This window comes from Drosophila pseudoobscura, chromosome 2, assembly GCF_009870125.1.
Source record: "Drosophila pseudoobscura strain MV-25-SWS-2005 chromosome 2, UCI_Dpse_MV25, whole genome shotgun sequence".
Classification (NCBI taxonomy): Eukaryota; Metazoa; Arthropoda; class Insecta; order Diptera; family Drosophilidae; genus Drosophila; species Drosophila pseudoobscura.
Window position 1 is genome coordinate 24,974,895 of NC_046679.1, and position 26,315 is coordinate 25,001,209.

The window sequence follows — 26,315 nt, forward strand, 5'->3', positions numbered from 1 at the left end:
TCGGGCGGCGGGGACTCCCCTCACTGCTGCCCAAAAGGCATAGTCGGACATTTGTCAACCCTCCACACTCGAAGGATACAACCCCAATAAGAACACACACTTAGGGGATGTGTTTGTATTTATATGAGGGTACAAACTGTTGACCTAGCTCAAAGAGCTCCAAGAGCTCCAAGAGCGGAGAGAATTAATTGCCAGTGGCACAAAAGTCGAAAGTTTCGTTTGTCTGTATGTATTTGTGGAATGTTAAAGCTTAACAGGAGTCTGCAAACCGTATTAAACAGTTTATTTTTGATCTGTCCATTTGATTTATTCGGTGGACAGTCCACTCGAATAAGTAATTTTCCTCTTGAAGAGAGGTGCAGTGTACTCTGCATTTTGGAGTGGAAGTCTCGTTGAACCTATCCCAACATTCCAACAGCTGAAGCTTTAACAGCCATGTTAGCCATCGCTGTTAGCGCTGTTAGCGCTGTTAAGGGTGGCTGTGAACCCCGACAGCTGTTCCGAGAGCGATTCGGGAATCGTGTGCCGACGGCGGACAAAAACGAGTGCAACGAAGTTTTCCCGATTTTGCCATTGCAACAGAGAGTCAGTCGACAGCTTGTGACCCATATAAGAAATTGAATACAGATATACAGATACACATATTGTACATACTCGTTCGGGTATATAAGGCCATATCGTAGAGACTTTTCTATGCTTTTAGATAGATATAAAGGGGGGGCTGGGAGGGACGGGTGTGCACACAAATGGCTTTTGATGTTCCTCCACAGAAGGAGCAGCCTTATCAGGCGGCTTGAATGCTTTCCGGCTCCGGCTCCAGTTCCTCAGTTCTTCACGAGTCCTTAACGTGTCCGGATCTGTAGGGATGTGGTGTGCGCGTAAATGGAACGCTATTGGCAAATATCCGTGAATTTTTAATATATTTTCGCCAGGCGTGAAATGGGGTTGAGTGGATAAAAGTTTGACGGCTGGCTCCATCGAAATTTAAAGGGAAATTCAACGAGAACTTCCGCACTATAGAGATCCTTTGTGCAAATCTTGGGTATGTAAATAACTATTTCACCGGGGGGCAAGGCCCTGCCAACGGGTTATCTTTCACTTTTGTACTTTGCTCCCACCTTTGTCCGAACAATCTTATTTAAATATTGCAATTATTCACACCTTCCCAGCCCCCGGCCAGGTCTTATCTGCTCTATATATATAGCGCTTGTCCCATTTATGCAAATATACAGCTCTGATTGCACCCAGAACTGCGCTTCAAAGTGAATTTATGGCTAGAGCGGGTTAAGGGGAGGCTCATTTGATTAAAGCCAACAGAAAAGAGCAGACCAGACCAGAACAGACACCCAAGACTCTTATATGGACTGTCTGTCTGTCTGTCTGTCTGCTGTATGGAGTGCAGCGTCAACGTTTATCAGCAATTATCAGTGGAACGAACGAGCGAACGTCAAGTTGTCTATTTGCCCAGGTCCCGTCCGTCCCCCACGTAGCGCCGCCTTCTGACTCTCAGGTGCCTCTCTCTGCATTTCACTGTTTACATTTCTGTAGCAATTAAGTTTTCTATTTGCCTTTTTGTTAACAAAGTAAATATTGTTTAGAGTCGCACAAAGGGGAGAACGAACAGACAACAGACAGCAGATGTTTGTGAATCAGATTGAGGTGCATTGAAAATTGGCAGCGCAGTAGAGTGCCGTGGAGGTTGGAGGTGGTAGTGGAAGTGGAAGTGTGGCAACAACACCGCCTGTAATTGAGCTACAATTTAGTTGAGATTTAAACTGGAGTTCCATGGGCTGAATATTCGCCGTTGACCAGGTATTACTCATCAAAAATCGTATGACATCTAATTGTCATTCGAAATGAATGTGTCCGTTTCCTTATGGGAAATTTGAACAAGGTCTGACTGTTGCGCTAAACAGAAACACCTAAAACTGGATATTACATTAATTAAAAATGATACAAATAACAGAAAGATAGAGCTAATGGTGAAGACAGAGAGAGATAGAGAGAGCGAGAGAGAGAGGGAGTGATAGATACAAAGAGGGAGAGAGAGATCTGAAAAGATTCGCATAGACCAAAAACATTGAAAAAATACCTGAAATTGTATAATGTTTATTATTTATTTATTATTATAAATTTATATTTAAAAATAAATAGTTTTTCAATTGAGTCCTTATAATATTTAATATAAATATTAAGCAGATTAGACTACTGATTTAGTATATATTTTTGTAAGATTTTTATATTAAAAACAAAAATGGCCTAGCCCGCATTGAACTCTTTTTTTTTTGTTTAAAGTATTTATTTGTATTTAAAAACCGCATATTTTATTTAAGAATGGCTGTGTTTTCTTTCAATTGAAAATTGGCTACACAGCAGTTGAATAAATAATGCCAGTACCTCACGTATTCCGTGCAACTGTATCTGTATCTATGACTATTCTGACTCAACCATAGAAGCTCTGTTTAGACCCGCTCGTCGATAAGCTAATCAAATTTAATTTTACTATCGCTTTGGCAATTCTGGAATTCTTGCGCTATCGCGAGAGATCCCCGAACTTTGAAAGAATTTTTATAGAAATGCCAAGAAGTTCCGCTTCAGTCGAGGGGCGGAACTGCGTCACAGTTTGTGGCGTGGAAAAGTACTCGAAAATTGGGGGAAAACTGATCGATCAATCCCCCAATTGTAGTAAACCATTGAAATATTTGTGGTCTTAAAGTATTACCCGTTATTCGTTCGGACTGGGCTTCTGTGAAGGTCAGACTCAGGGGCGTCAGGGGTCGGGGGTCACACATGTCAATGTCGATTTACGGACCCGAAAACCAGATCTCCCACGGAAACCCAATCGACCACGCCCCGACAGAGACCTTCAAAGTCAGCTCTTTGGGGCCTTTATCTGGGGAGGCCTCGTCTCCCAGCTGCCACGTTAATTAACGCATAATTTTCAGGCCTGTCGTAGTTTCTGTTTTTTTTTTTGTGTATAAGGGGTTTTGATAAATGGGTTCGGGTTCGGGTTACCCTTCGAACAGATCTGTGGATCCGATGTGGGTCTCCTCCGATTACCGAATACTCCATTGACATTTCGCACGAGTAAAATGCTTGGATAATTATTTAATTATTCACCAATTATACGGTATATACACATGTACTGCACTGTACTGTATCTCTTTTACTTCTACTTTAACCTGAAGCGAATGTGCAACAATTTCTCTCTCTCTCTGGCTCTGGCTGGGAAAAATTTCACTTTTATTTCTATGGCGAGCTACGGCGGGCTTTACTCTCGCTTTTGCCGCAACAGAAAAGCTAATAAATAAAATAAATGGCAGTGGAAATAGTCTGTCTGTCTGTCTGTCTGTCGTTTGTGGATGTGGCAGGCAACAAACCCATCCGTTCGGCCGGGAGTGCTTCCCCCGAGAGTTTCGGAAGTTCTTTCTAATTGGAAGATAAATGTAAGCCTCTGCCAGAGATCACAGACAGCTCAAGAGAGATGATCAGAGGAGTAGCTATAGAAATCTTTATGGAACTATAAGTTTCCCTTTGAAAACCCACATCATTTTCCCCACCAAAAGCCATCAAAGTGAACGCCCTAACACGCAAATGCAAACCCTGGCACTGGCACTGCCACTGGCACACATATTTTCCGCTTAGCTGACAACCCTGTGCTAAGCCATTTGCCCATCGAGCCAACATCCAACATCCAACACCTTGGAGCCATCAGCCAGAGGCATGCCATTTGCTTCCTCGGAGCCCCCGAAAGGGCAATGCTGGAGGAAAATTTAAATGAAATCGTGTTCAAGCGGAAAATGCACTCAGAGTTAAGTGGAGTTTCGGGGGGAGGGAGCAGAGAGCGCAGGAGTGGCAGTGGTAGTGGCACTGGAGAGTATCTAATAAAATGCACATTATTGCGAATTCGTTATGGCCCCAAGAGTGGAGGCTCCTCGAAGCTCGAGGCTCGAGGCTCTCTTTGGGATGCGGGCTATGCAATTATTTGTGCGACTCCTCCATCCACAGCCAGCTCCGGTGCGGCCTTCACCTCTCTCACACTCACACTCTAACTCGCTCTCTCGCTGTCTCGCTGTCTCGCTCTCCTCGGACAGTGTTGTGAAGCGACAATTGCCGCAATGTGACGACAGATGTGTGGCGGCGGCGGCGGCTAAGGAATTTGCGCAATTTGCTGCAGAAAGAGCAACAGCCAAAGCCAGACCCAGAGCCGGAGCAGCCTCCACAGCCCCCTCTCGGCTGGGCCCCAACCATTAACGGGAGAGGAGAGTGACTTTTGCGCATGCCACAAGGGCAAGCCGCCAAGAAACGAAGTTCGAAGCGAATGATACCCTTTAGTGAGACGATCTAGTGTAGTTTGGACTATGATAGCCAGGCAGATCCATGGACATTGACGAAACCCGCACTGCGAATCGGATATACTTTCTTTTCGTGGTCGTAGCACTCCTTCTCCAGAGAAGGGTACAACAAACGACGTGTTTCGTGCGGCAGACACAAAAACTGTTGCCTCGTAAGTAAACAAACTTTTCTTTCCATCGCTCCTCGCACAACTTGCACCTCTCTCTCGCTCTCTTGGCCCGGCCTAAAGCCGGTTGTGTGTGTTTTGTTATTAGTTGGCCCCCAGACAATGTTGACCATATGTGCCGTGAGCGATGGGGATGGGGAAGGGGATGGGGAGGGTTGCCCGAAGAGGGGCCAGTGGGATTGGTATGCGTGCGTTTGTTGGCCTTTTGACGCTCTTTCCTCCCGGCAGCTTCTCTCGCGATCATCTCCTGCTGTTGTTGCAAGTTCAGTGACTGTTCAGTGTGTCCGACTCCGACTATGTTGAGGCAGCAGCAGACACAGAGCAGCCTTCGATCACAATCAGTTTATGCTCCATCCATTGATCATCTGAGGAGACGTGACTGAAGGACTGGTAGACTGGTAGGCCACTCCCTTCTTCCGTTTAGCATCTGCTTGGCATTGACCAACACTGTCAAAGCCAGAGGGGCCTTTGGGCCGTGTTCCAGCACCAACTAAATGGACAATTTCCGCCTGTGACCAGTCATAAAATCAGCAATCATTATCTATTTATAGATGGGCCATAGAGAGCTCCCTCAGTTAGGAGTCACCGGACCTTATCACTGGAGGGTTTCCGCCCTTCTATCGACTGGAACGGGTGGACAATCAGTCACTTGCCGAGACACGATTAGTGGCACAAATATAGTGGCAAATACTTATACACTCTAAGTGCATTTGTCTTTGATAAATCCACAATCAATGGCCTTTGTTGATGGCTCTGAAAGGGGCCTTTGATGCGAAAAAGCCAAGAGACTATGAAATCCCCCCATAAAGAAAGTGCTTTGTGGTGGCCAAAACGAAAGAATATTCTACAATTTGTGGCAGTTCCTAAAGAAGGACTGGTATTTGATCGAATCATGAAAAATTAGGCATATTATCTATCAGATTAGTGCCTTTGGATCGATATTATAGTCAGACGATGAGGAAAGCAAAGCTCTTTCTCTCTCACAGCGTGGCTTAGCAGTCTTTGTCTTTACAATCTCGCAGAGAATACATTATTGGTTCTACTTCTACTTCCAGCTACTTTTCTCTTCCTTTCATACCATCTCTGTCTCTCTCTCTCTCGGCCATAAAATGTTATATAGTGTGTACTAGAGCTAGTGCTCTTCCTACAACGATTCCACATTAGCGCCAGTCGTTTCGATAATAAAACCATTACAGCCCGACGTCTTATCGACAATGCAATTGTAAAACTGTAAACTGTGCGGAATGGAACGGAGTGGAATGGAATGTAACGGCGGGAAAGAAAGCCCCCGGTGTGGGGTGGCGTAAGAGGCAAGGGAAGAGCTCTTTCCCATCTGCATGCACTTGACTTTTGGTGTTCTTCCCGAGGTCTTTGGGGTTCTTTGGGGGTCGGTCGGTCGTCGTCGTCGCTTCTTCTCTCTCGATGAGCTTGAATTGTCATAAATTTGTTTTCACTTAATGGCTTTTGGCTCTGGCTTTTTCTTCTTCTATTTGTCTGTTATTTTGTTTAGTTTTTACCACTCAAAGTGCCTTCAGTTCTGGCTCTGTCTCTGTTTCTCTATCTGCTGCTTCTCTGTTTATTTAAACGCAACAATTTGTAATTTTGTCACGAAGTTTTTCCAACGTCTTGTTGTAATTGTTTGCATTTTGCATTGTAAAGCGTTTTCTAATTTGTATGCCGCCTGTTCGGGCTCGTCATTCTTCAGTTCTTTGATTAACTTTTCATATAGACAGATGGACAGATAGAAAGATAGACAGAGGAGGGATCGTATGCCGCAGACCGTAGAGGTGTATTCTATGGCCATTCTTTTGGTGAAAATTTCTTCACTTTATGGATTTTTGATCAACAAAGAAAGTCCCAACGACAGACGACTGACGACTGACGCCTGACCATATTGCCCTGCCCTTCCCCCCCTACCCCTACCCCCATTGGTTGGTTCTCCTACGTGTGGCATTGTAAAGAATCTTAACTGGGTTATTTGTTGGGTTATAGAAAGTTTGTGCACCGCTGGGATTGGGTCAATTAATAATGGGATTGATCGCGAGAGAGAGGGAAAGTAAGTGCTGGTAAGTGGCACTAAGTCCGGCGTACGGTATGGAATTGTGATGGAAATGAAGAGCATTTAAGCTTTAAAGTGTCTTTGGGTATGGCTGGTACTCGAAACAGCTGTGGGGTTCACATTTTGTAAGGTATGATAGCCTATATCTTACAGGTAGTGAACATAGGGTTGTAGGGTAGGTAACTCCCTGTATTGTTCGGTCATTGCACTGCCCAGACATCAGTTATTTCAATTGGTATCTCACGCTATTCTGCTGCAATCCTGATCGAACTATCGAACGTCTTCAACTGATTCATCGTCTGGACTGATTCGTGGTGAATCTCTCACACTTCACCATCGTTTGTCGGTTGCTATATAAATATAAACCGTACCTATACTGAATCCTAATACTAACCTGAATCCAAAGGTTAAAAGAATCCAAAAGAAAAGACAGAGATTTGGCGGTAGTTATACAAAGGAAAGATCGTTCTATCTATAGGCATAGGCACACATATGTATACAGAAAGGACATTATGACAGGGTCATTCAAATATTACGCACTATCCTAAACACCATCTGGGATCGCCTCACACCAACTAAACGACACAAGTATCGTATTTGTATCGTTTCCGAATTCAAATGCGGATCCAAACCAATCAGATCGTATGCGATATCATTTGTGAGCGTTTGGTTTCCTGGGTCATCAAATTAATAAGAGAATATCCCAAAGAAACAAATATATATATCATCGAATATCCAGTCTAAAAGTCCTACAAGATCCCAGGCTAAACTTTGTTTCGCAAACAATTTCTAGCATCAAAAATACACAAATTGGACAGCTACTACAATCATCAGAGGGCTGCAATATCTTGGATTCTATTCAGTGTAGATCTAAGAGGAGTTCTCCCCTTCCTTCCCAGGAAAAACATCGCTGGTGTTCTCTTCTGTCCAATTGGATTTGTGGTGCGCCTCGTTGGGTTTTTATGATCAATTAGCGAAATGATAGCAGAGCCAGCGATAAAGCCAGAGCCAGCGTTTGATCTCTGAATGTGAGTGGCCAACAGATCCAACAGATCTGATGGATCTTCGAATGGATCTGCCCTGGGGCCCTGCCCTCGGGGCTCTCGGGGCTCTCGGGGACGGGGATCCTTGATCGCTTTGCGTGCGTTAGAAATGCTCTGCGTACTGTGTGTTCTTTGCGTTTTAATTGTGTATTTATTAGCGACTGGCAATTGAAATAAATTGCACAAATGCACGAATCTCTCGAATTTGGGATGTCTTCCAGATACATCGTCGCCTCTCGGCGCCATGCAGGCAATAAAAATGTTTATTTTGGCACACACCGCGAAAATTACGGCTCCGACGGGCAAGTTTTTTGTTCATCTTAATTGAAAACGGCCCCAAAGAGGGGAGGGTGGGCCTGGCCAGGGGCCTCCACAATAAAGAGGGACAGATACTGATACTGAAGCCGCAAAAAACAGCAAGAATTCTCTTTATTTTTTTTGGGAGATTTGTCAAGAATTTGGGTTTTGTTTCGCCTCAGCCCCTTGGCCATTTGATGGATAGTTCTTTCAAGTTCTGATCCTCATCAATTTTAATTGTCTGCGAGACCCCTCCGCCGATTCGTTATTGATTCTCGTCTCCGTGGATTTCTGTGGATTTCTGCTGCCTGCATAATTTTCTATAATTTGTTTGTCGTTTGCAAAGCTGTCAAATCAACAGAGGAGATGGCAAAAATAGAAAATGGCAACCAGAAAATAGCTAAATTTCGTGACTATTTTTATGCTGCTTTATGCTGCTTTTTGCTCTTGCGCCCTGCCCCGCCCCGCCCCGCCCTGCTCTGCCCTGCCCTGCCCTGCCTGGCTGATCTTTAGGAATTTTGAGTTCTTGGCGCTCTGAGGAAAAAATTAAAATATCGTCTCTATAGAGAGGGTGTTCGAGGGGAGAACGGAGACGGTTACGCATTCTTGGCTCTACAAATTATGCAGTTTGCCATAAATTTCGGCAAAATATTGCAAAGAAATCAAGAAATATCTTTATTTAATGGGTAAATGTTGCCTGCATTGCATAGAAAATGGGGTGACACTGGCACTATCGAGAGGTGGATGTGCGTGCACACCTCAACTAGGGAAATATTAAATGTAATATATTTTGGGGTCACACTGGTGATAGTTTAGTGATTAAATAGAACAAATATAATTGAGAAATTGTGTAAATGTTGGCCATAATTCAGAAATGGAGATGGTGGGCAACACTGGAGGTACATTGTTGAATTATTAACGATTAATGGGCTTTGATTTTGATAAAAGTCGATAAACAATCGATAAATCGATCCATTTTAAATGGTTTTTTTCTTTGATAACTCCACAACTCCCCCATAAATAAAGATCAAAACTGTACAATAAAATAATAAAACTGCATATGAAAGCCCCCGGACAAGCTCCTATCTGATCTCCGCTCTGCATTTGCATTTGCATTATCATTATATTTCTTTTTCTTTAGATATCACAGTTTATGGGCTGAACTCTTTTATCTTGTAACTTGTATCTAATAAATTTCCTCGTTAATCTTATCTCTCTTGCAGGCTCGAATGTAGCCATAAAAACATTCGACGAAGCGAAGCCCCTGACTGCTTTTTATGGTAAGACCACGCCCCCTTATCTCTGCTCGGAAGTGCATTTTGATATCGTTTGCCGAATTTGTTCATAAACTTGTGTATAGTACGGGTATGTGGTATATAAACGAATCGGATCGGAATTTCAAGTATCTCTCGAGTACGCCACACCTCGGATCGTGAGCGGCTGGAGTCGATGGAGCTATCCATTATTAATCGGCCATTGCTTTCCGATAATTTATGGCTAAAGAAAGCGGCGAGTACTGTACCTCCTGATTCGCAATTTATGGCTGTATGCAACGCATATTAATAGAGTATTTTCGAGTCCAACCGATTATGCTCGCAAAGGCCTGAGATAGAGTTTGAAAACGGAGTTACAGCTCCGGGAAGACGATTATGTATAACGAGGTAAGCAGATCGATAGCGAGAGGGAGATAACATATGTATCTTCTAAATGGATAATCAGAGAGAACACTTAATGAATGAGATCATATGAAGAGAGAGATAAGAAGAGAATTGGAACCGATGTAAGATCCTCGGAATAGATCTAGCGCAGAAAAAGATAAGCCATTGAAGGACATATGAGACCGATGGAATGGGACTGTGATCTCCATCTGCAAGAAGTCGCATCGGAAGAGAGGATTATCCTCGAAGCTAGAGGATATCATTTCAACTCTCGAGAGACTGGCGTCCTAGTATATTATGGTATATCGAGTAATGGATCACTGGAGAACTGACAGAATTTCCCCACTGAAACGACATGGAAATGACCCGATTATAGCCGTATTCCCAGTCCCCGAATGCCAGGCAAACCCTTGTAGACCCCCGAAAAGCACACCCACGCGGGATTAGCCATAACCACCTGCTATAAATCAGATGATCCGACGTTTATGCGCTCCAGTTGTGGGCCAAATATAAAGTTTTCTATTTCTATGGCAGGCGCCGGTTCAAAGTGCGTGAACAGAGGGCCCCCTCGATAATTTATGGCAAATGGAATCGAAATATTTTATAGAGCATACGATTTAAATTAGTGAAATGCGGTGGAAAAAAAAGGGAATGCAAAAATACAAACGTAAAAATAAAAAAATCTAGATATTTGGCCCAAACAATAAAATGGGGAGCATTTGTGGGGCTGGAGGGGGTCAGGGGGGGGAAGGCTTTTATTTCGATGATTTTTAATGTTTGCCAGACAATGCGTAAACGAAAACAAAGTCCCCGAAAATGGAGCAGAGCAGAAGGAGAGGGAGAGAGAAGAGAGAGTGGAGAGAGTGAAAGAAATGCAATGAAAATTGAGTTAGAAGAAACAGCGCTAAAAATGCTGCGCCCCACAGAAATAGAGCAAGGCATGTGGATAGAAATGAAAGAAATTAGATGAAAATAGGTTCTATATAATTATATGCACACAAATACACATGTATGTATGTACTATATGTATATATGCCTATACGTGTTTCCATTCTATATATATCCCAGATATTTGTAGAGAGAGAGGGAGAGGGAGAGACATAGAGCTCCCTGTCTTGGGAGCCAGACGACAGGAATTCTTCTCGAATTGGGAAATGTGCGCATTTTGTTGTTGCTTTATTTTCCTCCTTTGGGGCGCCAAGACATTTTGGGACAACTGAATTTATGGCGCTGTTCTTTCACTTTCTCCGCCTGCCCCTCCCCCTCTGGGGAGTTGGAATCTGCCAGGCCCAAAAGAACCAACCCAAAATATTCGTATATCTCTGACCATAATCCGCCATGGATCTTCTTCGAAGATTATCTAGATTCCATTCTTTTACGATGCGATGCTTGTCTTTTGTCAAATCGTAAAACGCTCAGCAGGTCACCCCCCCTCCCCCCTCTCATTATGAAACCCTTTACATGGACTTTCTATAGATTTACGAGCTGAGCATTTAAATGTGTCCACAAATGACATATTCACGGGTTTACTTTTAGATTATGATACGATACGATACTCGCATGATATGCATGATAATACTCGTAATCTTTCGGAGGGGAGGGGCGGAAGGGGGCTGCGGGCCGAGGCAACACGTGTTTTGAAAGTCAACTTCAGCGCCAAACATTTGACGGACACCTGGGACAGGTTGAAGAGCCGCCGAAGAGACAATCATAATTTTATAAACACTTTGAATAGACGCTCATCAGAGCCATTCCTCTTGTTCTTTTGTACAACTCGTTTTCTTTGGCGAGGGAATGTTGATTCTCTTCTTTCTGTTTTTGTCAATCTTTAGCAGCTCGGTGGAGCTGCTTCTTAATTGTGGGATCACCCCACAAGAGAATCCCAGACAGCCCCACTGTGGATCTGTGGAACTGTGAAACTGTGCTACGAAATGTAAACTTTTTCCTGGAATTTGTTGGACCTTTTACTGGGAGTTTGGCTTTCAGCGGAAGAGGTTGTTGTGCTTGTCATTCGACCCCCTCCCAGAGCTTGTACAGGAAACAAGGCCAAGGGAACATGCTAATTGGCCAAGTTAGTGGGTTCTCTGTTAAAGTTCAACTTGACGAAAGACCTGATTGATTTTTTTGGTGACTTTTTTGTGGAAAAGTTCTGTGGGAAGTCGAGGAATTCTAAGAAAGTCTCACTTGCTGGGGAAGAGAAGGAAGTGTTGCCCCCTCCTTGAGTACTGCTAAGCTACTCTGTGAGAGAACAAGGGAAAGAATAAGGGAAAGAAGAGAGACAGCGAGAGAGTTGATATCAAAGGTCATTCCTTTTGAAGGAACATGCTCCTGTCCAGCTCTTATTTACATTGGTCTCCGACGAATAAAGGTATTTTTATGCTGCTTGCGCAGGAAAATTCCTAATTAAAATATAAAAAATTCATGCCCACGAAATGAGCGGCAATATAATATTTCACGGTCAAAAGTCGTTCTCATCTGCAGACCAGGAGGGGGAGATTAGGCGATAAGGAAGGAGCGGGGAGGGAGAACACCTACAGGAATACGATGCTGGAATATGCTTAGACGGAGGAGGATGGTGATGATGGTGATGATGATGATGACGACCACAAAACCCGCTGATGATGACTCTGCTACTCTTCGAGAGAGTGCCCCTCCTGCCGCCTCTTCAGGTGGCACTTTACACTCCACTTCTCGCGGGACAAAACAGTAGCAAAAATTGTTCAGTGTTGCCCCCGAGACCTGGCATTATTTCTTTTTATGATTATCTCTACTTCTACTTTGTATATTGTAAACATTTGAGCATTTGAACAACTCCGATTCCCACGCATATTTCTGCCTCCATCCCCATTTTCTGTTATAATAATAATTTCGCTGTGGTTGCGGCCCACTGCCGGAGTTTCGGGCTGAGGTTAGAAGCTTACATAATCTGCCTTTCTTCGGAGAGCGTTCGAGTGCGTTTTTCCTGCCCTGGGATCCGAGTGTTGAGTGATCCGATGATGTGCTCGATAAGAAGGAGCGCGTCTTCCACCTACCTACCTGTCGGTCTGTCGCTCTGCCTTCTGTGCCCTGCCCTGCACTGCCCTACACTGCCCTGCCAGTGTTGTTTATAGGGTTTTGCGGTACGAGAGTATATAAACGTTTTGACAGTTACCGGAGCATCTTTCTTGCATTTAAATAAAGGCCCAAAGGCGAATTCGGGTCATGTTAAACCGCAACGGCGCCTATTACCTTCTTGCCTTCTTCTTTTTTGGCCAAATGAAATTTATATGCCAGTTGACAAGACAGCCCCGACGCAGGTTTGGTTTCCTCTGGTTTTCTCACTCTCGGATGCAGACTCCACTTCATTGTTTTCAGGCCTTTTTGCCTTTTGCGGTTAACAAAACATTTATCTTGGCAGATGCCTAAATTGCAAGCAGCTCCGAGTGGATCACGGCTTTCGACTCGGCTCCAAGCTCTGGGTTTCTGTGTGCTGGATGGAACTCAATAAATTATGAGAAATAAATATGGTATATGGTGTAGATGAGACTTGGGGAGTGAAGTATCGTAGGAGCTCGATCAGATTTAAAGGTGTTTCAATGATCTGACTGATACATTCATTTGCGGACAGAAAAGAGCTTTCCTTGTGTCTTCTCTTAATCAGAGAAGTACTGTACCTGCGAACAGTGTGTACACATGGACAAATGAATAAAAAATAAGGAAATATCGATGACTAATTGTTTGATTCCTTTAATTTGCTTTCTCTGCTCTTCTAAAAACCCGATAACCACAAACAGTGTGTACACATGGAAAAATAAATAATTTATTTTATACAAAATAAAGAAATTTCGATGACTAATTGTTTGCTTCATTTCAAATTGTATTCTCTGCTCTTCTAAAAACACGATAAACACAAGCAGTGTGTACATATGGAAAAATAATGGTAATAAAGATTCATCAGATTTCCTTAACCTCCATGAATTCCATGGGTTCTTCTTCTATCATGACAGCCAGCCTGCACAGATCTGAAATCCTTGTACTCTGCATCGGAGAAAAATGTACAGAAAATCCAGAAAATAATATCTAGACCAACGACAAAGAATTTGGCATTGGGGGATTCTCTGAAGAATATTTTCAATGTGCCAAACCCGCATGAATGATTTGTGAGTGGTGAATGTTTGAGTGTTCTTCAGTCGGTTCTACATGGGGACACACTGTATCGCTGGTATTTTACGGGTGATAGGGGGGGGAACGCGTGTTGGACACAGTAAAAACACTACATAAAAATCCGAGAGACAGCAAAAGTAAAGATTATCATGTTAATTTTTAATTTTTAAATGCCTTTTGCTGCCCCTCTTTTTGCATTAATTTTTGTCGGGTCTGTGACTCGTGGGGGAATTTTGTCTTTTGTTTGGCTTTTGGCTTAAAGATTCCTCTGCTTTCTGCCAGGTTTTTTTTTCTTTCTTTTTTGTTGGCTTTGGTTTTGGCTCGTTGGCATTTCAATTAAATTATAAAAATAACAATTTGCTAATTTGTATATCACATTGCTGTATCTGTAGCTGTATCTGTTTGTCAATCTCCATCTGTATTTGTATCTTTGCATCTGTATCTGATGATGATGAAGATGACAATGGAGACGACGCAACGTCGTTCTCTTGTGGTTGACATGCCCCATGTGGGCGTCTTTGCTTTTTAGCTTGAAGTTCTTTCTGGTTTGCTTTTCTAAAGAATCTCCCCTGCCCATCAGCAACGGCATAAAGCTGGCTGAAAGATGATATCATATGAGGCATACTTAGGTCGCCAAACGGAATTGCAATGGCAGCAGCAGCAGCATCAGAAGAAGACGAAGGCGAAGAGTAACCCAATTGTGTCTGTCTGTCCATCAAAGTGATGTTCCCTCATCCTCGTCCTCGGCCTCGGCCTCTTCCGCATGCAAAAAGATCTTAACTTGTCCGTACATCATTTCTTTTCTGGTGTCGGGGCGCATGAGTCACGATACACGACACACGAGACACGAGACACGGATCAGACAGACCCGTCCAGTCACTTTTTATTTGTATTTTTTTAAGGATGTGCTGATTAAAATTTACGCACAAGGTCATTCCGTCTGTAGGGCTTAAACCCTTTTAGACATGAAAATTAATGCATGGCATAAATATTGCCAGTCCCAGACCCATCCGCGAGGAGGATCCCATCCCATCCGATGCGATGCGATCCTCAAGGCGCATTTAGCTTAATCAACAACTGGTTGGAGCTGCTGCCGCTCTCGATGGAGGGCCGGGGTCGATGCGGCCTGTGTCTTGTGGCTGGTGAACTTGAGCTCTGACTTGGCCTCAAACTTTGGACTGAGGTTCATGGCTCGGTTCGGTCCGGTCCGGCTCGTGAGCGGAACAGCTGCGCGCCTAGAAAATGCTTTCCACAAACGACACATTTCTGTCATCATCAATAATGCCGCCATATAGACACTTCTTGTGTGCCTCTGCCGCTGCCTCTGCCTCTACTCTTGTGGCCTGCCGCCTTTTGCCTTTGCCACACAACAACAAAAGCAACAAACAAATTGGCACAATTTCTCCTCCATATGCGTGTTATGTTGCAAACGCCATGTGGCAGCGGGGCAGCATCATCATCATCATCGTCATCCATGCAACAGCAGCAGCTGACATCTCTTGCGGCTGTGCAACATTCAACGTTCAACGTTCAACTCTCTTTTTTATTTGTTGCAGATTTGTTGCCGGCTGTGCAATATTTACCATAAATTGTGGCACAGCTGCCGCCGCCAAAACGTTCTCCCCGAGCCTGATCTTTGCATACCCTGTTTTCGTTGGGCGTTTGCTTCGGCCTTCGTCTTTCGATGGGGCTTTGTGAGTGGGAAAAAGTGCTCAAGAATGGTTTTTCATATCGAAAATCGCTGAATAAGGATACAAATCTCCCGTGGCTGAATGCCCTGCCTGGCAAACTCTCTCTCAGAGTAGCTTAGCAGTAAAGGGTGGCCACTTCAGCAGTCTTCATCCGTAGTTCTTGACCGTAGAATGCCTTTCTTATTATTGGATTTTATCCTTTATTAATTATTAAATAATATTAGCCTCTATCTACATCTTTCTCTCTCTCAATCTATCCTTTATATCCCTATTCTTTGTACAAAAAGTTCTTTGGAAATACCAATTACCCCGCGATCTCTATCTCTATCTCTCCTGCTATGCCCCTTTCTGTGGTATCCAGGGTATTCCCCATTCGGTGGTATATTTCCAATCCAATGGACTTTCTAGTCGGAAGAGTGAATGCCGCCTGCCGCCAGATCCTTTAATCAAACAGTTAGCGGCGCCGCCGCCGACGCAGGAATTGTTTGGCTGCAACCTTGATGGAGGCGTTGGCCCACCCTTCCCCCCCCTCTGCCAGTTTTTCCAGGTTTCATTTTGGGCGAATTGGAGCGCGTGCCACCGTCTGTGGTTTTTGGTTTTGCTTTTGCTTTTGGCCGTTGACGTTGCAGTTTTCTAATGCCATGCAGCTGTGTCAAGGCGCTAACAAATTTATGTGCCCATATGTCCGTCCGTCCATTCGTCCGTCTCTCCGGCTCTCTTGTCTCTCTGTCCCCGTGTCTGTTTTAGGCCATGCTGCTGCTACTGACTTTTGTGGCTTTAATTAACGGTCAACGGAAACTTATGCGCTTTTGTCTACCGTCGTTGGTTTTTTTTTTGTATTTTTCCGATTTCGCTTTACGAGTACTCGTTTGTGTGTGTGTGTGTGTGTGTGTCTTGGGTTACCGCTTTCGGCGGAGGGCCTTCCCTCCATCCCGCTCTTAATTTGTGGTTTTTTTTTGCATATCGATATGCCTTTCCTTTCTGCCGCTGGTGGCTGCTTTTTCTGTGGCATGCTGCGACGATATGTCAATGTTCTGTATGCCTGACTGATTTGACTGAGCCATAAAAAAAGAGACACACACAGACAGAGAGAGAGAGGGAGAGAGGGAGAGAGAGAGAGGGAGAGGGAGGGAACTGTTGCTGTTGTGCATAAAAACGCGATCAACTGTCAACTTTTGTAAACTTCCTGTTGGTGTTTGGCTCTGGCTCTGGCTGTGGCTCTTGCCTTGGCTCTGACGCTCTGCGGATCGTTGGTTCGGGCCTAATGGATTCTGTCCCCGTGGTACCCTGTATGCGTACGGTAGGGAAGGTGTATGGGTTTGGTGTTTACCCAAAGCTGGCAGCTTCCAAAGTGCCATTTCTATAGAAGTCCTCTTCAGGAACTATAGGATTTATAGGTTGTTATATAGACACTTTTTTGAGTTAAAATGTCTTTGTTTATTATTTGAAATTAATTAAATATTTTTAAACTATTAAATTTAAATTTATTTATTTATTTTGAATGCTCGCTGGCGTCTTTGTGGCATTTCAGGGTCCAGTAAAGTTCAGTAAAATAAAATCCAGTAACAGGTATCCCCACAGCCGCCCCATCGACCGTTCTATGGTTCTTTGCTTTGTTTTCGGTTCAACAAAAACTAATGGCAGCCGAAAGAACACAACAGCGAAAAACAGAGCGAAGGGGAAGCAAATTGTTGTTGAACTCTTTTGTTTCCAAAGGTTTTTGCTTTTAATTCTAGGAATTTCGGGGCGTCCACTAAAAGCTTCTGGGCGATGGATACCTATAGAGAGTGTTCAATGGGACTGCCCATCGATGGCCATGGATAAACGATCAATGCTTTGGCGCCTGTCAATTAGAGGCCTACCTACTGCCTCCTCCCTCATGCCTCCTCCCTCCTGGCTCCTCCCTCCTACCTCCTCCCTCCTCCCTCCTGCCTCCTCCCTCCTACCTCCTCCCTCATGCCTCATGCCTCCTCCCTCATGCCTCCTTCCTCATGCCTTCTGCCTCCTGCCTCCTACCTCCTGCCTCCTCCCTCCTGCCTCCTCCCTCCAGCCTCCTCCCTCCTGCCTCCTGCCTCCTACCTCCTACCTCCTGCCTCCTCCCTCCTGCCTTCTCCCTCCAGCCTTTGCCTTTGACAATTTGTGCGCAGCTTTCTTCATTTGTTTGCTATTTGGTATTTTCTTCGCGCTAATCAAATGCTCAAACATCATTGTCGTGTCATAAATTGGTATAAATAATGCACATGGATGAGCGCAGTCCCAACAATGGAAATCATTCAGCTTTAGTCGTCTACCATTTCCCCGGCATCAACTCTCTGCTGGCCGGCATCATCTCCGGTTTCCGAACAATCACTTTCGGCAGTCGGCAAAGGTTCAATGCTCCGACTGACTGACTGCTCTCTGGGATACACTCCACTCTCTCGTACATGGTAGTGGAAGTTCGTGCAGAGAGACCCCAAACAAACCCAACGCAAACCCAAACCCAAGCCAAACCAAGCCAAACCGATGGATGTTGATGATGGTCGCATCGCAGCATAACAGTCAAAACAACCGAAAAACTGATGATGACAGAAAATAAACAAGAAACTATAATGACTACAAGCCGAGGCAGCAACAGCAACAGCAACAGCTACAACATCATGCAACAAGCACCATAATAGTAGCAACAATGTTGCTGCATTTGGCCTTATCGAAGCTCTGGCCACAGGCCACAAAGCCAATGGCACTCGCAACGACCAAAGAGATGGAGAAGGAGAAGGAGTGGGAGTGGAGTGGAGTGGAAGTGGGAATGGAGGTGGGAGTGGGAGTGGGGGGGAGCCAAAGAGCGCCATAAACATGGCTTAGTATGGTGACACTCGGCGGTGCCTTTTCTTTATTATTTGCTGCTGTTTGTTGATAGGGCAACACTGGCAACGGGAGTAAATTGAGAAAAGAAATTCGCTGTCTTTTGGGTAGAAATACAAATGTTGCTCCACTGTTCTTAAGCAAAAAGGTCATCCCACTCAATATTAAATTAAATTGATTAAAAATACAAGGAATGCTAAGCAAATTTCAACTTTTTAAACCATTTTTTTCCAGGTGGCTTAAGTAAATATACTAAATTAAGTATTAAGTAAATTAAGGCAAAAATGTACTACTTAAGTAAGTACTAAAAGACTTGGTTATTGTTGTTTTAGAAGACTGACATGTAAGATTAATGTCTGGAGCTGTGAAATAAAAACTTTTCTTGATTTTCGTTTAAACTCTGGGCTTAATTCTTGTGTCCTAAGTCTATGAGCACCACTGTATATATGTAGGTATCTATTTAACAATATTGATGGTAGAAAATCACTGAAAATCATGGGACAACTTGTTTCGCATCGAATCGCGGCTCTACCCCTCCTCCTTGCACAAACAATGATTGCCGATTCCAATGAAAATTGAATGCAGGAAATTAACGCAAACAAAAAAGTGTAATTAAATGGAAAATTATCCGCAAAACAAAGACGAAAAAAAATTCGCAAAATCAGTGCGTGTTGAGCTCGTGTGATCGTCTGCTCCGTGGGGCTCGGGAGGGGCTGTTGGGGCTGCGGGGGCTGGCGGTGCTGCAATTGTTGGCTTGCACACACAATTATCGTCATGTCGGTGCATGCACTGCGTTGTATTTGAATGATTTCACGGCAGTGCAGACTATTGTTTAGCATTTTGCAATATGCACTGCTACAACGGAAAAAATGCAGAAACAGCAACAGAAACAGCAGCAGAAAACATGCAATGCAAACTTTTGTGTTCTGTTATTAGTGCCAGGGACGCACTGAGAGCGTGGCCAGTGTGGCCACACATTTTGATTTATATTTAATCGAAAATCAGCATTTACTCGGGGGGGAAACAGCGGCTCGCTTATGTCATCCCGCCGTGCTTTTGTTGCTGTTGCTGTTGCTGTTTCTATTCAAATGAATAATAACAAATGCTCGGAGAATGTGTGCTGTGTGTTTTGGCTTATTTCTATAATTAAATAAACCATCGAATCGAAATGCTTTGAACATGACAAAATACCGCAAATACTTTCGTGTTTCCCTGCAGCTGTTTTGCCTTTTTGCCGCCAATGCAAACAATTGTTGGCTTTATCCGACAAATGAGCCATATCTCTGATTCATTTCTGAATCGAGAAGCTTCCGAGCTAAAGCCAAAAACAGGAATATTCACAGTTTACACAAGTGTGTTTTGAGTAGCCAAATTGTCTGCGGAATTTGGTGTTTTATTATGCAATCAAAATAAGTTATAGATCCATAGAACCCAATAGAACCCGTTTCGCTGGCTGGTCTGAATGTTGAACTTGATTGCGAAATTATATAAAAATGCTAATCGTGCTCAGTAATCGGTGCGGATTAGGCTATATAGTAGAATCTCTGAGACGCTTCTGAACCTGGCCCCCGGATCGATTATGCATGTGCATAAATTATAGACAAACTGTAAATTATACGGCAAATTGGGTGGAAGGTGGAGAATGGCAAGCGGTTGGCCTTTCAATCTGGATTCTGCTCTAAAATAAAGCATGGAATGGCTGAGACGATATCTGCGAATGATCGGGAGAGAGAGCACATCTCTGTGAGGGAATTTGTATAGTAAGGATGGTAGAAGGCACCTGCCTCAATTGGGACTCTATCGCAGGACTATCCGTGGTTTCAGCATTTCTTCAGTCAACCCGTTGCACTGCTCAATCACTGTTCTCCTGCCGAATGCTTTCTAGTGTTTTCCCCCCACAGAGACCCCCTACCTCGGCTTGTCTAAAATGTATTATTACCGATTTGTAAACAATGCGAAATAGCAAAGAAAAATCTAGAGAAGGGAAAACGTAGCCACAATTCTGCGCCTTTCACATTTTGAGAAGCGTAAATATTCCCAAAAAAAAAAGAGAGCAAACCTCTCCATATTCTTCATTCCACAGTGTCGTTGTGGAGTGTGAAACTGTGTTTATTCGCGGAATGTATCGAGAACTGCGTCTCAGACTTTTGGGAATTGTAAACACAATCCATCTGTGGGTCGTAGGTGGGCCCATCCTCCAGCTGTTGGGGAAGGCAAACACATAAATGAAATTTATTAATTAAGCGCAAAGGAAAACAAAAAGAAAACCAAAAGTGCGAAAATGTTTACACAAAACAGCGAAAAGGGAAGCGAGAACAGGGCGAACGGAGGAACGGCGGAACGTAGGAACGGAGGAACGGAGGAACGTAGGAACGTTGGAACGTAGAAAGACAGCTGCGAAAATACGAGCGAGCGGGCGAGCGGTCGAGCGAGCGTATTTTATTTACTTTCCGTCGAATGAATGAATTGTATTTTTTCCTCGGATATTGCGCTCTGTTTCGGCTTTCAGTTCAGGGCCAGGGACAAGGGGGCGTATGATTGTTATTAATAAATGTGAGCTGATAATGTGACAGAAATGTGCCAAATATATGCATCATTCCCACATATAGTGTGTATACACAAACGCCCGATTTTCTTGGTCTAAATTTTCCACAACACTTTCACATCTCAGGGTCGACGTCGTCATGGCTTAAAAATAAACGAAAATCGCATGCAAAATATTGTCAAACAAAATTGGCATTGAAAATGTTGGAGAAATCAAATTTCAAGATAAAATAAACAAAACAAATTGAGGCTAGAAGATGTGCCGTCAAGAGATTTTGATCATCATTTCATGAGGCAGAAATACATACATACATGTGTATAAATGTAGGTAAAAGATTTGATCTGGGAGATTGCAGCATAAATGGTATTTTTATTCGTCAATTCAAAGTAAAATGAAATATACAGAAAAAACTACGCAGCGGCAAAGCAGTAGAGGTCCCGTTTGTTCTTTGCTTAGAGCGTGGAAGAGAGCGAGTGTCAACGCTGCTCTCTCTCACCTAAAGCTTATCTTTGTTGTTGTAGGGCTGGAAGGAATGGCCGAGTGGGCGATGGAATTGAAAGAGAACTCGTGCGGGTACGATCGGCAGAGCGAAAGCTGCAACGAAGTGCAACTCCTCTACGCTCGCTTCGTTGTTGTGGGTGGTGGTTGAGAGCCGAGCATGTGATGCGTGTGAAACTACGCAGCGGCAAAGCAGTAGAGGTCCCGTTTGTTCTTTGCTGAGAGCGTGGAAGAGAGCGAGTGTCAACGCTGCTCTCACCTGAAGCTTATCTTTGTTGCTGTAGGGCTGGAAGGAATGTGCCGAGGGAGCGACGTGAAAGAGAACTCGTGCGGCGATGCCGAAACGATCGGCAGAGCGAAAGCTGCAACGAAGTGCAACTCCTCTACGCTCGCATCGTTGTTGTGGGTGGTTTTCGAGAGCCGAGCAATTGCGAGAGTATGCAATGCGTGTGAGGAGGAAGACCGAGAGATCGAGAGGCAGCGATTGCCGCTCACTGGACTCAAGGGCAAAATGGAAATACGCAACGCTAGAACAGGAGCAGACATCTCATGCTCATTCGATCTCTTCCAATACATAAAACCCCCTCTTAATCGACACAATATGCTAATCCCAATGCCACACACAAAACCCAAAACTAAAGTCGCAAATTAGCATAATTTTGTCTCGAACAAAACTGTTAAAATCAATGTATAAATCGGCGAAACTGCTGAAGAGTTTAATGACACTGATGATGATCCATAATCAACCCCTCCCCACCTTCCCACCTTCCGACAATTGATTGAGTTTTTTGTCAATTTCATGCTCAAACACCATCCATTCATCCATTCATCCATCCATCCACTTGGAGTGTGTTTCCCATTTCATAATTTCATACCATAATTTCGTAGCTGTACGCGGCATGGCGGTGCTTTTGTTGTTATACAATATCCATATCCAAAATTATGCAAGTTTTTATTTCGTTCGGGAGATGATTTGTGGAGTCACAGAAAAAAAAAGTGGAGCAAACACAGAAACAAAGTGAGAAATGATAAAAGCGTTTGGCGAATTAGTTGAATTTGTTCGGATAAATTACGGGGTTGTATATCAAAAAGGGGTTACTAGTGATTTATGAGAGTGCTATATAATGTGGATAATATAGTGGAGAGTATAAGTGGAATTAGTTGGGGGGATAGGGGGATAGTAATTCAGTTTTGTGAATGGGAGGAGATTCTGGGGGGTTTATCTAAGGCAGATTCTCTGTACAAAGATTCTCTATGGTTCTCTATGATTATCCTATCCCTCCCTAGATCTCCATACCAAGATTCTTTGGTTTTCTAGAAGATGATCTTTAGGGTAGACTCTGTATAACATACGAGTATTACTACATTAGAATTAGAGAATCTGTGGCATAAACTTTAAGAATGTTTCCCGTATGGACATATCTTTAGGCTATGACCATTCCCTCCCTCCCCTCAGGCCCACATCAGAACATTCTCCGCTCGGAATAAACCCAAAAGATTTCCATCTGCTACCGTGTGCTTCTGTTAACCCATTTTTGCTCCCGTTCTCAGTGTCCGTCTCAGTCACGATCTTACCCCATTCTCTCTCTCTCTCTCTCGGTCAAATCGGGGCGTTAGATCATCTTTAACCATAAAAAAATGAGTAACCGTTGAATTTTCACACTGAAGTGTGAAGAGTTTTCTAAACTTTTCATTTGTTTGCGCTCATTTGCCGGCAAAAGGAAAGAAAAAGAAGATTTTCCCTCTAAACAATGACAAAATCGGATGATAATGCCAGCTGTTGGACAGTTGTAAGTGGAACGGCAAGTAGAGTTGGCCTCGTTACCCCACTGGACAGACGACGCTGGATGGCACTAAAAGATACTTTTATATACAGTATCTTGGGGTGTACGAACACCATTTGGGAGTTTATTACCCCATCATCCGTGTTCTATCATCATAATTTAACAGCAGATTTACTCATTAATGCTCGTATATTTATGCGTTATTTATTTTTACTTTTTGGTTAATTAAAGCCGCGATTTCGGTTTGTCTTTGGGCCATTTTGATTGGCCCCCAAACGATCATCGAATGTCTTTAGCGGTAAACGTTTTATGAAACCTAGGCCCCCGTGGGGAGTGGCATTGCTAACGCCTTTCAGAAGCTCTCTGAAGAGATTTTATTAGTGCCGAAGGTCTTTGGGCTGCCTGCCTGTTTCCTTGGCTAATTGTTCAAGGCAATGGCTGCAGGTCTTCTTGGCTTATGGGCACTAAAGAACTTAAAGATCTTTAATGGTTGAGACGGGGGAATTGAGAAATGATGTTACACTAAGAGAAATGATCAAGATACTAATATTGGTTTACTTTCTTCTTTTTGCAGATCCCAACGAGTAATACTGCGACCGCGCCCAATAAATCCCCCCCCGTCAAGACCAGTTCCAGAGGTAAGGAGATGTCCAAATATTCTCGAACGAGTACTAGTACTTTCTTCGAGGGTACAGTCCCGTCCACCGCCCCCCTAGAGCAAAAATGTTAGGCCAAGGGTCGTTAATCAAAAGGCATCACAAATAAAACGCACAGTTTGTTGTCTCACACGGGGCATTGCATCATTAACGTTGAATCAGCGCTGAAGGGGCTCTACACACTACACTAGTACAAGTATCTGGCGGATGCGTGCGCATGCATACCTGCCAGATACAGAGATACTTATAGATCCGAGCGTCAGCGGTAGAGCGAGTGCAGCGAGTGAAACAGCGTCAAATTGCATTTAAATTGAATGAAATTAATTTGACAGGCAGGCGAGTTGTGTTGAGTCCCTGTCCCGGTCTCTGTCTGTGTCTGTGTCCGTCCTGTCCCATGTCTGCCTTTCAACAAAGCGTTATAGTTACATGTGTACAGAGATACGCAGGCGAGAGATATGCCAGATACCAGATACAGATACAAGATACACAAAACGCAACCAGATGAAAGTCAGATCAGATGCGGTGTGCACACATGTCGAGCGAAATCAAAATGACAGCCCAGACCATACAAAGCGAAAGATACAGATACAGTACAGATAGAGAGAGAGAGAGAGATCTAAAAGAATCATAGCGGATAGCTTCTAACGCATCCACCAGATACAATATCTACGGCAGGCCATAGGTAGAGCCAGCCCCCTCCTCAGTGTGTGGCGTGGCGTGGTGTGGGGGTCTGTGTGCGCTTTCTTTTAAAAATAACTCGGAAAATGATCTATGCCTATGGCTGGCGGGCGGCTGCCTCCCCGGCCCATCCTCCTGATGATATATTTTCATCAATGCTTAGTTTCAGGCGAGTTCTGCATCCGTATCTGTATCTGTATCTGTATCTGCATCTGCAAATCCAAAGGCAACTGCAACCGCAATGCATATGGGATTGGGGATCCGTGGATCATGTGGGCGGCTCTGTTTTTCTCTGTTTTCTGCATTTTGATTTCCTTCATTTATCAACACTTTGCTGCCAGCTTTTTCTTCCGTTAGCTTTCTTCTCTCTGCAATAATAATTTCTCGCCTTGCTCTGTTTCTGTGGCGCCTCGAGTCTTTGGCTGCCTTTCGATTCGTTAGCATCTACCTATCTATCTATGTATCTTTCTATCGTTCGAGTACAATATACTCGCATACTCGCAAGATATGTATCTGCAATGTCTAGCAATGACTTTGGCAGGCAGCTAAATGAATGATTGCCCTATTCGTTGTCATCTTTTTGGGTCCACGTATCTCTCTCTCTCTCTCTCTCTCTGTCCCTGTCTCGCTTTGATCTTTCGGTTGCAGTGTGGGATGGGGATTCGGATTCGGAGTGGGTTTCGAATTATCTGATAGAACGATTTCGTTTCGTTTGCCTCGAAGGTTACACTTCCAGTGATATATGGTGTGTGTTTTTGCACGATTGGTTTTGGGTTGTCTGATCATTTGTTGGTTTTTACTTTGGTCTCAGGTTATTATTCGATTTGTTATTGATTGTCTTCTGTTTGAGGTTGCGGCCACTTTTTTGGATAGTTATATCATGTATCAACGTTTTTATCTGGCAGTCTGACACCGGACTGGTCGATAAACGATCTCTGAAGTATATACTTTTCCGAATTTACCATAAATATATCATTAGAGAAAAGGTTTATTTCCTTTGTAGTTTTTTTAAAACACTATCAAAAAAGGTAACAAAAAATTTACTTCTGACTTTCTCAGTCTAAATAATAATATCTGATTAAAGAATTTGTAATTTGGGACTACTTTTGATAGACTAATATTTTGGCCCGTTAAATCTATACCATATAAGCCCAATCTCATTATCTGAAATAATCGGTCAGGGCAACAACACTTTTCGTTTTCGTGCTAACAGCTGACGCAGCCCGATTCGATTATCGATACATCGGGTACACAGAACAGAGGCTCAATGCCATGAATTGTGCGCTTAACAGTCGAGGAGAAAACGTGACAAAAATGTTGTGCTAACGGGAGCCGCTGAAAACGCAAAAGTAAGTGAAAATCGGAGCCTGACTGAATACTAGGGGCATGCTTCGCTCGCGTCGATATTTTTATATAATAGATAGACACCATTAAGGTACAGCATGGTCTGTGGACATCTAAATATCTAGATCTTTGGGCATCCCAAAGAACTCTTGCGCCCCAGCTTTATTTCTCATCCGATAGATCTACATAAATCCCTCAACAAACATACTAAACTTCAAGTACAGTCCCGCCAGCGCTGCGTTCGATATGTTATCGCCTCGTAACCGCAACACGTGAGGGACTGTACCTCCATTCCATTCGCAGACCCGCCTGGCATTTTGCGGCCATTAGCTTCAATTGTTTATCAATTGGCGAACACATTTTGAACACCATTTGAAAATGCCATTTGACCAATTTACCCATAAGTACAGCCATTAGGCATGCAGCATTCCTCGTGGCACATTCCTTTGTGGCACACATATTTTGTATCTGTATTTTGTGGGTGGGTGGCCGCTCGCATGGTACGTATCGTTCGTGCCACACCCAAATTAGCGGTACTTATACATTATATGGCCAT

General features: G+C 43.7%; 1 long non-coding RNA gene across 1 annotated transcript in view; it reads left to right on the forward strand.

Moving 5' to 3' along the window:
* Positions 1 to 26,315, forward strand: part of LOC26533586 (uncharacterized) — a 36,823-nt gene that overhangs the window by 4,282 nt on the left and 6,226 nt on the right. Inside the window, exon 3 of the long non-coding RNA XR_004468495.1 lies at positions 23,656 to 23,719. This is a non-coding gene — a long non-coding RNA (uncharacterized lncRNA). The remainder of the gene's footprint in view (positions 1 to 23,655; positions 23,720 to 26,315) is intronic.